The sequence below is a fragment of the Phascolarctos cinereus genome, unplaced genomic scaffold (genome assembly GCF_003287225.1).
Source record: "Phascolarctos cinereus isolate Bilbo 61053 unplaced genomic scaffold, phaCin_HiC Scaffold_7;HRSCAF=346, whole genome shotgun sequence".
Lineage (NCBI taxonomy): Eukaryota > Metazoa > Chordata > Mammalia > Diprotodontia > Phascolarctidae > Phascolarctos > Phascolarctos cinereus.
In genome coordinates this window covers 3040091-3057064 of record NW_027556180.1, presented here as the reverse complement: position 1 = coordinate 3057064, position 16974 = coordinate 3040091, and the positions used below count along the sequence as shown (strand labels likewise).

Sequence of the window (16974 nt, the reverse complement as noted above, 5' to 3'; positions counted from 1 at the left end):
AGAAACTGAGCCCAGAGAGCAGACAGTGGGGATTGTAACACAAGGCTTCTGGCTCCGAAATCCCTCCGTGGCTTCATCCTTCACCATTGATCACAGCATTGGCTTTGCTGCTGCTGCTCCTGGGTGGGGGGTGAGGGGGCTGTCCAGGATAGGAGCTAGGTCATTACAACAGCTCCAAGCTCCTCCTGAGGGCTCTGGAGCTGGCCCAGTGTGGGGGGGGCACGGAGGTCATATGCCCCCCATGGAGCGCCAGACCCCCAGTCCCTGGGCATCTCTGTGCATCCCCCAGCGCCTTGCACAAGCAGGGCTCAGATGATGTCTGGGGATCTAATGAAAAGATCTCTCCAGCTTCACCAGCCCAGACCCTAACTGCCCCTCTGAACCAGGAGAGGGCTTTACACCCACAGTGCCCTTGCTTGGTGACCGACCTCTCTGGACGTGGGAGGCTGCCTTCCCAGGAGCCCCTCTGGTGGATGCCATTCCTGCCTGTCCTCTTTGCTAAAGCCCAGGTCCAGCTCAGCCCCCAGCCCCCTTACATTGTTTGTGTCCTAAGACCAGGCCAGCTGACCAGCTTATGGGGCCTCGGCCTCCAAGGCAGCATGGCTAGCTACCCTTGAACTTTCTAGACCCTTTCTCTAGAGGAGAAGGCCGAAGTACAGAGAGTCGGTCTGTCCAGCAGCCATGCAGGGGCAGGGGGAGCTTCCCTGGACAGGACGGTTCTCAGCCCTGGCCTGGGGCCAGCATTTCTGGTCACTGTGGACAGTGTCTCCACTGGTGGCCCACTCTTTTCAGACCGGCAGCAGGATGGGGATTTCTCCCAGGGCCCACACAAACAACCTGCCCTTTGCCTCTTCCTCAGGCACTCTGGCCTCATTTCCTCACAAACAGGGACCCAACATCTTTGGAGCTGACCCAGTTACCAGCGGCTGCGATTTCTGGGCCAGCCCCGGTACTTCAGCAACAAGTGAGAGGCCATGGACTGGAGTCACCTGGGAACTTGTCACAGATTGAGGAGGGCTGGAACCTTCACCCTGCCCAGCCAGCGGTCATGGGCCTCTGCCCTCCCTGCGTCTGCCGCAATGGGGGACTCTTAAGAAGCTTTTAACACCAAACACACACACACACACACACACACACACACACACACACACACACACACACACGTCCAGGTCCTGTATTCAAGCGAATGATAACAGCTGAGACCCTTTGGCCTCCCCACAGACCCAGGCCCTGCCTGGCTCATCTCTCTGGCGGCCTTGATCTGCCTTCAATAAAGGTGATTGTGGAGGCGACAGGCAGTGTGGCACAGTGGTTACAGACTGAGACTGGGCAGCTCAGAGGTGTGAGTGAATTCCGTCTCTCAGAAGCTGAAGAGCCATCCTCAAGAAGGTGGATGATCCCTGTCCTGCTCGGCCCAGAGCAATGAGGGGGCTCTGCAGAGACCCAGAGGGGCGGCTTGGAGAGCAGGCTTCACCGGAAGGCGGGAAGGCTGGGCTTCAAATCCCATCCCCCACCTCCATGTCTTTGTACTGCTGTCCTTTCCTCCCCCTCCATGCACTCCCTCTCACCTCCCTCATCGAATCTCCAGTATTCTTCAAGGCGCGGCTCGGCTGCCTCCTCTCACACAAGGCCTTTCCTGATTCCTCTGGTTGTGAGCTCTTTCCTTCCATTACATTACTTGGCATACACTTGATTGTATTTTCTTGCCTGGGTAAATATTATTCCCTCTGATTTTGTGACATGCACATAGTAGGTGCTTAATTAATGCCTGGAGAATTCAATGGAATTGGAAGAAGGGTACCACATGGTAGGACAATAGAATGGACGATATAGGAGACTTTAAATGGAGCTGCTGAGGGCTTGGATAAGTTGATTTTGTTTTCAAAGAAGCCATCCCCAGAGGTCTGGCTGGCTCCCCTGGGAACCCCTGAAGGTCCAGGCCCTTGGCCTCCTGTCCCCATGGTTCAGAAGCTTTACTATGGCCCCTCTTACCTTGTGGCCTAAGATTCACTCTCTGGGCACATCTCTTCCTTCTCCAGGACTATTGTCTTGCAGACTATTTCATGGACCCTCTTCCACCAGAGGCCCTTTTACGGTTGTGACCCTCACACTGCTGATGTGAGACATCAGTGAGGGCCAAGATGGGACAGAAGACCTCCCAGAGCCTGCAAAGCCCTTCCACAGGAGGGCAAAATAGACGTGAGTAGGGGGTGTATTGACCCAGACCCTCTGTGGATGTGATGCTCCTCCCTCCCTTCGTCCCTCTGTCCTCCTCTGAGGCAGGACTTCATGGGAGACAGAAGTTCCCTTCACCCCTGCGCTTTCTGCCTGGCAAGGCCGGGCAAACTGAGGCTGGAAGAATCTAAAAGATTGGCCCGGCTGTGTGTGTAGAAAACACTTAAGAAGCCCCAGGTCTGCTGCTTGCCGGTCACGTAGAGGAAGGCACAGGTGGTAAAGAGAGAGGTGAGAACATTTCTGGACAATTCTCTCGGACAACGTGGAATCTGCCGCCTCAGCTAGGAAGTGTCTGAGGCCAGATTTGACCTCTGGTCTTCCTGAATCCTACTCTGGCACTCTGACCACTGGGCTCCCTCCTTTCAAAACAGCAAAGATGAATAGCTGGCCTATGGCCCCCTTGCTAAAGATGAGGGTCTAGAAGCTAAACTAATTCCCTTCTTGCTTAATTTAACAGGATTTATCTTAATTGTTTCTATTGTTTTCACACTAGGCATTACAAAATGGATTGGGAGATCTGTTTCTTGGCAGGCTGCCAGTGACAGCCCCAGATCACTGTGGCCTGGGAGTGTGAGGCTTGGAATCTGAGCTGAGCTCGGGCCAGGGACGTTGCCACTACACCTCTGCACCTCCCACAGGGTCTTGGGGCACTTAGGTGTATGGACACCTCCTGGTCAGGAAATGCCTGTAGATATGCCCCTTACCCATGCCTGCATGACTGGTCCACCCTCTGGCACCTGATCCAGTCCCCAAGAAGAGCCAGCTTTCTCAGGATGTGCTCAGGGCACCCCTAACTCTTCCCTTCAGGGCCTGGGCTCCTTTGCTGGGCCAGCGGCTCTAAGAGAGCCATCCATGCGTGCTCCTGTGAGCTGACTCAATGCTCTGCTTATTAAGGGACGTAGACAGTGTTAGGCTGAACAGGATGGACTCATCTAGAAATAAGGTCAAGGCTGGAAAGGCTCATTACATCCCAGCTTCCCTGCCCACCTCCCCTTCATGTCCTCTCCATCCACAGCCTAGCCTCTCAAGCAGTCACCTTGGCTTCCTGATCAAGATCCCCTGGGGCTTTGAGCCTCTGTCATCTCTGCCTGCCCACAAAGTTGTGGGTTTTTTCTGGTTCTTTATAGGGGTTAAGACCACAAGGCCACGTGGTCCTGGGTGTGGTCCTTGAGGGCAGATGGCACTAGCCTGGAGATAACTTGTCTCCAGCCCTGGGTCAGGCCTCTGGGCCTCAGGGGTCCTTCCTATGGCTGGAAGGTCCATCTGGCAACTCTGTAAGTGGCTGAGTGACCTACGCCTTCATTGGCTGCGGCTGGGGGAGGGGTTTGCCATCAGATAAAGGGGTTTTTTTTCCCCTATTGTAAAGGTGTAAAGGCTTCTGCCCCAGAGAGGCTGGGTGTGGCAGAGGATGCTCAAATTTGAAAACTGATCCCTGCTGCGTCCTGACTGGCCCCTCACCTCTGACACCCCTATCTCCTCATCTGTTAAACAAGGGGGTTGGACAAATTGACCTTCAGGGTCCCTCCCTGCTCTATCCATCCTGACATCCCTCTCCAGAGCCCCCTCAGAGGCTCACCTGGGCTCTCCGGGTGGGGGCACCGGAGGCCGGCTCTTCAGCCACGGTGCCCAGCTGCACTGGCCCTGGCTGGTCCTTGCCAGCTGTGAGGAGGGTCTGGTGTCAGAGGTGCCAGCCCAAGATGGACAGAGAGGGCAGGACTGGCTATAGAAGCTTGTGAAGGATCCTCTGGGATCTGTATGGGAGGTGGAGGAAGCCTGGAGACCCTCACCTAGGGGAGATTGGGAGGGATGTGCAGAACTGGAAGGAGATGAGTGGGGCAGGCAGCTGGGCCAGGGAGATCCTCTGGTCAGCCAAGAGCCAGAGCCAGAGCCCCAGGAGCCTGGAATAATCAGCACAGAGAGCTCAGTCTGATGGGAGAAGCACCAGCATCTGAGGCTCCAGGGAGGGGGAGATTGTGGCAGTGAAGCCAGTGGTCACTGGCCTCATGGGCCCCAGAGAGGCCAGAGCCCTGATGCTGGTCTAGGCCAAGAGTCAGACAAAATTGACTTGATTCCTGGCAAACTTCTAGACTGTATCATTACAGTGAACGTGGAGAAAGGAGAGCAGCCGTCACAGAAAGTCACCACAGCTTCATCGGGAAGACTCCTCAGGTCTCCACAAGGCTCCTGGGTCAACGGATGGGGGACCTGGAAGATACAGCTGATTTCAGCCGTGGCAAAGTGTCTGATAAAGCCTTTTCAGAGCCGATTGTTAAATGTTCAGTGTGAGTATTTACACCTGGGAAGTTAGCAAATGCTGCCAATCAGGCTTGATTTATTGTTTCCCTGATTATCTAGACCTGAGAATCTGGTGATGTTAATATGCTAGTGATGGAGATTGAACTTATCCTCCACCCCATCCCCAATGTGGGGAGCTGGATGTTAAACATTTACCAGCACATCCATCCAGAGATTCTTGTGGGAAAGTTGGAGAGGTGGGAGTGAGATTGTCATACTTTGGGGCAGTTTGGGAACCACTTTTATGGTGGGAGCTGGAGAGGAAGCATTTACTCAGTTTGGCATTGGCTTGGACTTCTGCCTCCACTGGAGTGCTTCATGTCCCAGGAGGATCGTTTGGAGGCACAGGGGATGAGGAAGAGGAAGGAAGAAGAGGAGGAAGAGACCGGGAAGGGGGGACAGGCCAGGTGACCCTGGCCGGCCCTTAGGGGCTGCCCAGTCTGGGAGCTCAGGTCAGGGCCAAGGCCCTGGAGCTGCTGAGATTCCCAGGAGAGGAGGAAAGCTCTGTGAGCCAGAGGGGCTTGGGAGAGTATTGCTTGGGGGCATAGGCCCAGAACTAGATGGACCCTGAGGCCATCTAGTACAAACCCCTCATTTTACAGATAAACTGAGGCTCCTGCAGGGGCAGAGCCAGCCCTCATCCCAGAAGAGCCCAGGTGTAGGAGAGTCTCTGAGGGCTCTTTGCCACTGATTCCAAGGCGGGAAGAGGGGCCTGCTAGGGAGGTCCCCGGGCAAGCCAAAAGCCCAGGAGAGGACTCCCTGAAAGGGCTTGCTGCAAGCCTCTAGGAAGGGGCTGGACCCCCAGGGAGCCTTGCCCAACTTGCGGTCCTGATCTTGCTGCTGAGTCTGGGAAGGGTGGGTGGGGCAGGAGGGAGGAGATGGAGGAGGATTAGGAGCATGGAAGGCCAGGATTAGCCTTGATTTTTATCATATGTTTGTCTATGTTTGTCATTTTAAATGTCTGTGTGTTTCCTGGAGTGATTAGTAATAAATACACCTAAGGTAGGGCCCTGAGCTAGGCCAGGGAGCAGAGGAAAAAGGGGGCAGAGCCTAGGGCCTTTCTGAGCCAGAGCTAGGGCATCACTGGGACTAGGGACTCTATCTGCCCCCCCTCCCTCTTCCACACTGGGAGGGCCTGCAGTCATTGAATGGAGGCAGCTAAGCTCTGGGCCAAGATGGGGGTGGGGGGGCTGAGGAGGGAAGGGGGAGTCTTCTGACACAGCCGGAGGTGCCCTTCCCATAGATGGCCAACATCCAAGAGATTTGCGTTCAGGCCTATCTAGAGCAGGATGGCCCTCGATGTCCCCAACGAGTCTGAGGTTCTAGGGGCCCTACATGGGGAGGGGCAGTGCTGGGCCACCCCCATGGTGTGGGTTAAAAACAAGCAAAAGCAGACTACCCCGATCCTGGAGGAACATGTGGGGACCAGGGAGGTCGTCGGTGGGCATGACTTTGGAGTCAAATAATAGAAACATAGAAACAATAGAAACATAGAAAGCCACTCTAATTCACTGAATATGGGTTTGCTGGGGCCAGATCTGCATTTAAGGAAAATCACTTTGGTAGCTGTGTGTATGGTGGACTAGAGGGGGAAGAAACCTGAGGCAGGGAGACCAGTTAGGAGGATGTTTCAGTAATCTAAGTGAGATACGACGGGGGGCTGAACTACGGCTACAGTTGTCTGAGTAAAGGAGTTGGTTGCAAGAAATGATATAGAGATAAAATGGCAAAATATGGCAACTGATTGGATATTTAGGATCAGGGATAATGATGGGTTCAAATCCTGTTCTGCTACTTCCTACCTCTGTGACCTTGGGTAAGTCACTGTCCCCTCCACACCTCAGTTTCTCTTGAGTGTTTTAGAACAGGTGGCTTCCCAAGTCCCTCCCCAGGGTAAGTCCCATGATCCTGCTTTCTTATGTGATGACACGAGAGTTTCAGGATCAAGCAGATACAATACAATAAATGTTGATTAAGTGCCCACTGTGTGCAGGGCACTACCAAGGGTCGGTAGGACAGAATCACATCTTTGAGGAGAGGTCAGGGACCTGAAGTCCCAGCACGGGCATCTCTAATGACAGGTAAAACTGGGTGCTTGCAGAGGGCCAGGGAGGAAGCCGGTCCCCAGCTGGGGAGATCAGGGAGGCCTCCCTGGGGGAAGCAGGGCTTTAAAGGAGGGGGAGGATTTGAAAGGCAAAAGGGGGAAGGAGGGCATTTGGGGCAGCCCAGGGTCCCCACTGGGCCTTGAAGCATTGGACAAAGAGGAGGGAAGGAGAAGGCGGAGATGTGTGAGGACAGCCCTGACACCCTGGGGCAGAGATGTGGGATCAGATCACCAAGGCAGGGATAGGGAGAGCGTTGAATGCCAGGCAGGTGCATAGGCTCCCAAGGAGATTGTAAGGAAAGGCAGGAAACACCCAGGCAGACAGATTAGTGCATGGATTTACCTCGCTTTCTCTTGTCATCCCACACTTGGAAGGGTAGAACTTGTCAGGAAGAGAAGCCCACTGTGTCTCCTACTTCAGAAAGCAATGTACGCTCCCTGCATTTGGGACCCTGGAATGAAGCCCAGTGGGCTGGTGTGGGATGAAGACTAGCCAGGGGACCTCAGTTACCAGAGGTGGCTGTGTGTGGGGCGAGGGGTACATATAGCAGCTTCTGTTGTGAGCTCCCCAGCAGACCTGCATGTGCCCTAGGCACCGGTGTAATCTGGTTGATTGGGATTGTGGCACACACACACACACACACACACACACACACACACACACACGCACGCGCGCACACACACACACGCACACACACACGCGCACACACACACACTTTTCCTGCTGGAGCTTCTAAATTGAAGAAAGAGGCTGGGTCCTCTTGGGGTTACTTAGAATCATCAATCAGGAATACAATTTCTCAGCTGTACTTTACACCTGGGAAGCTTAGGCTTTTTGCAGCGAATTAAGTTATCTCACTCATTAGCAGCCATTGAGGACTTTGGGGAGGGAAGCTGAGCCTCTTAGAGACCTCCACCCACAGATGTACTGAGCTGGGGATGGGAGGCTTAGGAGTCATTTGGATGGGTTTGTACTGACATAGATACACATACTTCTCATGACCCCTTTCTCGAGGCAGCAGAACTGGAGACACCTCTGCCAATCTTTGGCTAAGAGCCTCTGTTGTTTCTGAAAGAGCACAACACTGGCTCAGGTAGGAGGTCCAGCTAAATCTGATGCAGGAAGTGGTGGAGAAGCAGGAAGTGCTGTCATGGAGGGGTAAGCCCAGTGGAGCAGCAGAGCATCCTAGCAGAGGAAGTCCAGTAGATGCTCTACCCAGCAATGAGCTTCACGGATATAGTTCTACAGGAAGAGAATTTGGGGGCCTGCAGTCACAGAGACAAAGATAGGACACCAAAGTTCCAGGCTGTGAGTTGCTTTGGCCATATATGTATTTCCTATATGTGGGCCTCAGTACTACTGTACTTAAAGTTTTTATCCACTCTCCCCATGGATATTGTGTCTATTGGGGGCAGATTGAGCCTCAGCCTTATGGGAGTAATGTTTTGTAACCATGGTTCTTGCTATTTAAGTCAATGTCTTAGTTGAATCCGCTGTCTAAATGTTAATGAGGAGCATACCAGTGGGGGCTCAAGAGCTATGGTGTTAGGAATGTAGCCATCCTCAAGGATTACATCTAAAACTATGAGATTAATAGAAGATGAACCTCTGAGGACCCAACTTGTGAGTGTGAGTTCCAGTTGGGGAAATGGTGCTGTGGGGGGCCTGGCAGACACAGGAAACAGTGTGTAACATATACAAGTATATGTGTATGTAAATGTACCTGTGTAACTCGGTGCAGAAATGGGGTGGGGGAGGTGTATGGAAAGGTGCAAGAATGCCCGAGATAAACTACGCTAATTTCATAATTTTTCCTTTCTTGGGTGGGGATGACTCAAGGATTCAACACTGACTGCCAATCCTGGCCTGTGTGACCTTGGACAAGTTAATAAGCCTCTCTGGACTCAGTTTTCTCTTTTGTAAAATAAGAATGATGATGATAACACACCAACTACCTCACAGGTTTGCTCTGAAGAAGGCAATATACAAACCACAGGGGATGGGAGTTTGAGCTGGTGTCGGTGTTCTGACTTTTAGTCAGCTGGAAATGACAAACTCTCAGAGGTTTCCTGGGGACCAGGGTCCCCATCTGCTGGCCTCTCCTCAGACCCTTCACAACAGGCTGGACAGCCAGACTTCCCTCCACAAAGGGAAAGGACGTTCTCATAAACTTAGCCCTTCTCGGCTTCTGCTGAATTTGAGGGTTCTTTCAGGTGGGGGTGAAGCTGTCATTCATACAGAGCCTGTATGACTCACTGAGTCTGGAAGCCAATGGCTGTGCAGGATTGTAGCCAATACAATTAGAACCTCATTTGCTAAATATTTCACTAGGGGCTAATTGCAGCTCCAAAGACAGGGAGTGGGAGAGCAAAATTTGGCCACCAAATGAGTCAAATTTGTATCTGGAAGGACAAAACCATAGCCCTGCCTGAGGTCTCTAGCCTTTCCTCTCGGGAGCTCCTGTCCTAATTGGTGGGTACTCCTCTGGCCCACTATTTCAGCCACATACCTTCCAGGCTTCTCTTTGCTCTCTTGTCCCCTGCCATAGCTACATTGCTGTCCCTCACTCTCCAGTTCCTCAGATGATTCTCAGATCTTATCTGGCCCTCACCTCTCTCTTGACCTCCATTCTCACATCTCCATCTGCCTTTTGGACATCTCCAAACTCATGTTCCATAGAAATCATAGAGTTAAAGAAAATTCACCATGTCCATAACAGGACTCTGTCTTTTCTCCTAGCTCTCCCTTCTTCCTGACATTGTTATCTGACTTTGCTATCCTGACAGCAGTCAATGGTTCCTCCATTTTCCTAGTAATCAAAGTTCCCAACCTAGGTGTCCTCGACCCCTTCCTTCCTCCTTCATCTCCCATATCCAACCAATGGTCAAGTTTTGTCATTTCTACCATCACAACGTCTCTTTGACCCTGCCCCCACCCTGGTGCAGGCCCTCATCACCTTAACTCCCAGGATAGGGCAGTAGCTGCTGGGGGCTCTGCCTGCCTCAGATCTCTTCCACTCTAGTCCATCCTCCACTCAATCACCAAAGTGGCCTTCCTAAAGTTCAAATCTGACCATGTCACCCCACTACTCAGTAAATCCCAGTGGCTCCCCATTGCCCCCAGGACCAAATATAAAATCCTCTGATTGGTGTTCAAAGTCTTGCTTAATCTGCCATCCCCCTAACATCAAAGAAGAGGAAGTGACAGGGCTAGATCACATTTGGAAAGTGGTACAAAAATCCCAGGTTGTCATCTGACACCAAACCCCAACTTTCTAACGCTAAATTTCTCTCAGCAGAGATGCAATAGGGTGTAAGTGATGGAGAACTGCCCTTGGCGTCAGAAAGACATGGATTGAGACCCTGCCCTTGACATGGACTGACTGTTATCCTGGGCCAGCCCTAGGCAGCTCTCTCGGACTGTCAAGTTCAGACGGATTATTGATCTCAGTTGGTGGAAGGAACTTCCACACTTGGAGTTCCCTCTGCCAATGAAATTACAAGTCCAAGCCTTCTTTCCACCCACCTCACCCCCATCATTTTCTCAGTAAGAGGCACATTTCATGGTGGATGGAGGGCCAGCTTTGGGATCTGGAAGACCTGGGTTCAAGTGTTGCCTTTGACACATATTGGCTGGCTGACTCTTGGCAAGTCACTGAACTACTCAGGACCCAGGAGCTCTTTAAGACTATCAATCCCAAACCAGTTGTTAATCTGCATGAGAGGGAAGAGACTCCACACCAGGTGTTCCCCTACAATGCTCTGTGGCTGAACATCTCAAAATGTTCTCAGAAGAAGAGAAGCTGCAGGTCACAGAGGGCCAGGCAGGTCACAGAGGGGGATGTGCCATCTGTACTGGACCATCAGCCATGGGCACAAAATGGAATTAGGAGGTGGCATTGAGGAAATGTTGGCTCAGAAACAGCAGTGGCAAGCTGGTCAAGTAGGAGTATAATCAGAATAGAGGGAGGGCATGGTTCTGCTTTGGTGCCCATGTGGTACAGAAAGCATGTTGGGTAGGCCCTCTTACAGGAGGCCACCAATAAGAGTCACATAGGAACAGAAGAGGAGCAAGGCTGTGATCTGAACCATTGGAGGGAAAGCCTGCATCAAGGAGATCAGCAGTGTAAACAGAATGTAAGCTCCCTGAAGGCAGGTACCGGTTTGGTTTTGTCTTGGTATCCCTACCACCACATATACAGTAGGCACTTCATAAATGCAGGGGGCACAAAGGGATGCTGAATTCTTGAATTGTGGGTCAATGAGAGCATTGGAGCACGCGTGTGAGGTGAGGATGGAATGGAGGCTCCCTGGGGTCAGGGCCTGTGTTGGCTTTGTTTTTGTATCCCTAATACCTGGCCTAGTGCCTGGAACCTAGTAGGTGTTTAATAAATGCTTATTGAATTTAAATGAAGTATACCACCAAGGTCATATGATATTATGGCTGCTGCTGATTATAGATACTGGAGAATTAACATGAAAAGAGAAAAAGCATATAAATGTGGTCCAGTATTCATGCCCCCTACTTCTCCTTTGTACCCAACAACTGTGAGGTTCAGTGGTGATGATCATCAGACAAACACACGTGGGTGAAGGGACAAACCTTTGTTTACACCACTGGAATCCTGACTGGGGCCATTCCTTGATGTTTGACTCAAAGGTTTCTGGGAGCTGCTTGCTGGACCCTCTGCAGGATAAAGAACTTGTGCTCTAGTTCAAACCTGAAACCTCGGCTAAGTGGGACCAAATTGTTTCCTTTTGGTCCAGACCCAAGACATCATCAGCATTAGGGAACTCCCCATGTGGAAATTCCCTCCACTGATGCAGATTGGCATCTAGTCTATGACTCAGAGACATAAATTGCCTGGAGGGCTTGAGAGATTCCCAGCTAGTATGTGTTAGAGGTAGCGTTTGAACTCAGGTCTTCCTGATTCCAAAGGCCCTCTATTCACTATGCCATGCTGCTTTTCAGGTTTACTGGCCAAAAATAGTTATGTAGTCTCTGGCACCTCTGGGACAGGTTGAGCTGCATTCATACCCTAGCTTCTCCTTTGGTCCCAACAACCATGAGGTTCAGTGGTAGTGACACATGTCACTTAATGTGTTGGAGAAACATGTGCAGAGGAAAGGGACAAGGGATGAGGGTTGAGGAAGGTCTTTGATCTTTTTAATCCTGAGCAGCCTGACTGGCTCTGAAGTGCCTTTCATGAGAAAAGCAGAGGCAGCTGGAAAAAGCCTCTTACTACAACCCCCAGCTAGCAAGGTGCTCTCCATCCTCCCCCACCCCAGCTAAACAAAAACAAAGCCTCTGATCTTCATGTTGGAGATTCTGTGAGATTACTTGGGTACTTTGATGAACGTGTCTCCCCTGCAGCACCATGCCCTCTTGTCCTGTGGGACTCTTGTCCATGTTGTCCTATACTGCATGACCAACCCAATTTGCTAGTCCCTCTACCTCTACCTCTCTGTGACTCTCAGCAGAGGGAGTTGGTGTGCTCTTCCCCTGGAAATCAGGTCTTCATCATAGACTTGAAGGGAGGAGGGCTCCAGAGACCCTGCCTTGGTGGAGTATGTTTGCAACTCAACACGTAGCTCCAGATTGGGGTGTCCCCATTGTTTTGGAAGTCTATGTTTATACAAGCTCGAGCCTCACAAAAGGGAGCTCTCCTACATGCAGCATCTCTATCATGGAGGCTGAAAGGCTAATTTGAGTTTGACGTTGTCTCTCTCCCAGCTTCTGGGTGGGGTTTACACCCCATTTAGAGCCTTTGGACCACCTGCTATGCTATGATTCATGTTCAAGCCCCCTGAATAAGCAGCTAGTTCCCAGGGTTTTCCAGGGAACAGAGGTGAAGATTTTAGCTCTGGTGAGTTGCTTTCCATGCTTTTTAATAATGAGTTATGGATTTTATAGAAAGTTCATGTAAAGGAGACTTGAGGCAAATTATATATAATTTATTCAGGATCCTCAGAGTTCTGGGGACTACTTTGGGAACAGAGCATGCCTGACCCCACTGCAGTAAGTGAGCTCAGAAGTGTCAGCCTAAAGAAGACCCAGATGAACCCTGTCTAGGTAACAGTGATGGCAGTGGGGAAGGTGGGGTGGAGAGAAGGAAGCCAGTGATGTGGTGGGGGGCAACATGGAGGAGGCAGTTTTGCATTGATCTGAATTGGAGCTAGGGTCCCAGGTTTGGATCTGCCTCATACCACCTCAGTGACTCTAGGCCTCAGTTTCCCTGTCTATAAAGTGAAAGGTCTGTACTGATGGTCCCTCAGGTTCCTTCCAGCTCTGACACTCTATGGCTATTGACGTTATTCTAGATTTCTTTTCTAGTAACTCAGGATAGGGACTGACTTCCACCCTGTGAGGTCATCTCAGAGTGAGATCTCACCTCTCTGGGAAAGGCTGGCTGAGGCATCAACAGGTCAGGAAGTGTTCAAGCAGCAGGGTCCTGATGGCTCTGATTATGCCTTTGTGTCTCTGGGGTTTTCTGCACTTGTGTGAGTCATGCAGCTACTCTTTGCTCATCTCTGTCTGCTACTAGCTCTACTCATTCTCTGGGTGAGCAAAATGCCAACCCTAAGGCACACATTTTAAAAGGATTAATATTGGGGTATTATTTTACTTCTGTGTTCACTGAATTTCCACTGGGTTTCATGGGGAGGAATGAATACACCCATGAAAAGGTATTTATTAAATACTTACTGTATTCCTGTTATTGTGCTAAGTATTAGTGATGTAAATATGATAAGGGAAGGAAATAAGCATTTCTATAGCACCTACTACATGACCTATCATGCTGTGCTAAGAGCTTTAAAAAGGTTATCGCAACACAGCCCTGCCCTCGAGGAGACCAGCAGAAACAGGTTTGGTCTCTGCCTTCAGCTCAAGGAGCCTGATTCAAACCCATCAAAGATTTCCTCTGATGCCCTGGTCCATGACATTCCAAAAGCCAGGTTGGAATGGCAGCCTCAGGTAAGCTTCAGGTCCTTCATCAGCCCACTGAGCATGTTTCCCAGAAGGAGAATAGATGACCATCAAAGATGTTTTCAGTCTGATGGGCTTCACCTATGGAGCTGGTTAGAATATTGCCTACCAAATGACTCAGACTTTTGCTTTTCCCCAATGTTTCTTTTCCTGTAATGATGTAGCAAACAGAGATCATACTGACCGAGCATTTATTGATAAAGTATTCAGAAACCGGCACAGGGCTGACAAAGGTTTTATGAGCCCCAAGCAGTAAAATCTCATGTGGCCAGCTGTTCTTTATGGTCAAGGAAATCCTAATGATGTTACGGTTGGCTGAAGGCAAGCAGGGTCCTTAGTCTAAACAAGAAAAACAGAACTAAAGGGTAATGAGGCAACTGATTGACAGTGTTCCATTTGGCAACAAGTAGAAGACCAGTAGAGGGTCAAGATGAAAAAATGGACCATTTTACCAAAGGTATAATCCTGAAACTTGGTCAGTGGGCTCTAGAATATCATCCCATAATGGCAAAATGGGGTAACTGTCTCCTCAAGATGCCCCCTGAGTAATTACATCCCAAAGGAGTTCATGGTGGCCTTCCCAACATTATTCAACAAAAGATTGTGTCTTCATCCAACAGCAAAATGGTTTCAATAAACACCACCAACAGTACTGGTTGTAGACACCATGACCAGATGTACTAAGGTGTCAGATTTTGACAATGACAAACAGTCCAGTTGAGCATTTTGTATTTGTTCAGAGACAATTAACAACTGATTATCAGTCTTTTCCATTTAATGCTATCATTGGCACTCTCAATTGATAGTCACCAGCAACATCTGTTTGTTTTGATGACACATCTTCTATATCTGGATTACTGCAAGAGTTCAAATCAAATGCAAAGAAGGAAAATTAACTGCTCTGTGCCCATGGCTGGGAGCGCTGTCCAAACCCTGATCTAGTAGATGAACAGTGGATGGGTGCTGCTGTGGAGGGAGGAACTGATTGTTGGTGTGAAAGGCTCTGAGACTGAGCTACTCCCTAATCATGTGCAAGGTGGAGAGTGGATGCTTGTCCTGCTGAACTAGAAATACTAGGATGCCACTGGATTCTCAAATGCCTTATAATTCCATAAAAGTTCGTCCTGAAAAATAAAAGTTTCCTGGGAGCATCCCCTAATGAAATGTGCTGGGGCACCCATACTCTCTAGGACTTGTTGGTTCAAAACTCAGCTCCCAGAAAAAGCACCAGAGTTTAATTCCTTAATTCTTTACAAGCCAACAAAGAACCCTGGAATGGTATTTAGGATCAATCTCTCTATGTGACCTTGGCCTTGTTCTTTTTCCTTTGTGGGCCTCAGTTTCCCCACCTATAAAATGAGGAGGCTTCACTAGTTTATTTTTAGGGATCCTCCCAACTCTATAATGATAGGAAATAAGGGGGAGGCAGTGTTAGGGATGGAGCACATTCCTAAGTCTAGGCTTTCCTCCACTCAGTCCTGGCCTGGGGCAGGGCTGTGAGACACATTTGCAATTAGGATAACAGAAAGGCCCAAACAGCAGGGCTTGAGGATGAGGAGCTTGGTCAGCACCATGTTGAAGCAGAGCCTGAGATGTGCTTAATTGAGGCATGGATGTTATTCAGATTTTCAATGGAAAGATTAACCTTTCTCTGGGCACCTTCCAGGAATGAGTCATTTCCCAGTACATGAAGGGCCGTCTTTCTTCAGCGATGGTTGGGGACCACTTAGTAAATTACCTGAGCCACAGCTTCCTGGTTCTCAGAAGGAGTTAGCATCCACCCTGGCTGGCTGGCAATTTTCACTTCTTTGTTCAGTCCAGCCCAGGCTCCCAAAGCCTTGGAAAATGGCAGAATCTTCCTGTTTCTGAAAACTGGCCATGGAGTCCAACCTGGATGGGGTTCTCTTGCTGATTGTTGGGGATTTCTCAAGTGTCTTTTAGCTGATGGCAAACCAGAGCTGCACCTGTACATTCACCTCTTTCTGAAGGACAGACATGTCACTTTGCTGAAAGGACTGAGAAAGCCAGAGATCAAGCCCCCATACCTCCTCCCAGGCTACCAGCTTAGAGGCAGCCTTGATCATTCTCCCCATAATTTATTGAGCACCTACTATGCACCTGGACCTGTAACTCCAAAGAGAAAAATGAAGCCATCCTGCCCTTAGCAGCCTGCAGTCTACAAAAAAAAAACATACTAATAATAGCTAACATTTACATAGTGCCTACTATGTGCCAGGCACTGTGTCCAGTGCTTCTTATAGATACTATCTCATTCCATCTTCACAGCACCCCTTGGAGGTAAGACATTATTATCCTCATTTTACAGATGAAGAAAATGAGGCAAACAGAGGTGAAGTGACTTGCCCAGGGTCACAGAGGCAGGACAGGTCTGAGGGTGTATTTGAACTCAGGTCTTCCTGACACCAGGCCCAGGGCTCTATCCACTGTACTTAGCTATCCTCTATCCACCCAGCTGCCTCACTTAATCTTTTCTAAAATGAGATCCACTCCCTTCTCCAAGAATCTTATAGTCTAAGATGGAGTTGAGGGATAGACAGACAGGCACACACAGTTTCTGATATTTTTCAAATGTAGGAAAGAAGCCAAGTTTTTAAAAAGATACCATTGGGGGTAGAGATAGTCATTTTTCAAATAGTGTGGCATCAGATGCCACTAAAGTGTGAGTGTGGGTGTGTGTGGAGAGGGTTAGCTCCCATGCTGAGAGGGAAGAGAATGAAAACATGAGGGGAAATAAAGGAAGACAGAGGAGCGAAAACTAGGCCATGTGTGTGAGGGACAGTGTGTGAATAGAGCAGGGGATGATGGGAGGGTATTCAAGGAGGGAGACAAAGAAGGAGGAGCCTGGAAAAAGACAGCTCTTGGTTTAAGGCTGAATAGCTGGGAATGAAGGATGAGGAGAGCTTCTCGGACGAGGACAGACAACTGGAAAATTGTCTATGGAGTAGATGGGAAGCGACAGACTAAGGAAGGGCCAGATTGAAAATGGTAGCCCTTGCTGCCTCCAGTACTAAGAAAACCATGGGAAAGAAGAGCTCAGTCTTTTCCTAACACCCACTGACATTTGTGTTTTCTTTTCTTTTCTTTTCCTTTTTTTTTTTTTTTGGTTAGGCAATGGGCTTAAGTGACTTGCCCAGGATCACACAGTTAATAAGTATTATGTATCTGAGGCCAGATTTGAACTCAGGTCCTCCTGAATCCAGGGCTGGTGCTCTATCCACTGCACCACATAGCTGCCCCTGGCATTCATGTTTTCACAAAAATATTCTCATTGTGTACATAGAACGTTCTCAGAAAGCTTTTGATGGAGGTAAGAAAGTCAGTTCCTGGTTCA

The 16974-nt window shown here is 49.7% G+C and overlaps 1 long non-coding RNA gene across 1 annotated transcript; it reads left to right on the top strand.

Moving 5' to 3' along the window:
• The first annotated feature begins 3404 nt into the window (after positions 1–3404).
• On the top strand, positions 3405–4501 carry LOC110193080 (uncharacterized). Its single transcript, XR_002320369.2, has 2 exons — positions 3405–3509; positions 4338–4501. It is a non-coding gene; the product is annotated as an uncharacterized LOC110193080 (long non-coding RNA).
• The last annotated feature ends 12473 nt before the right edge of the window (positions 4502–16974 follow it).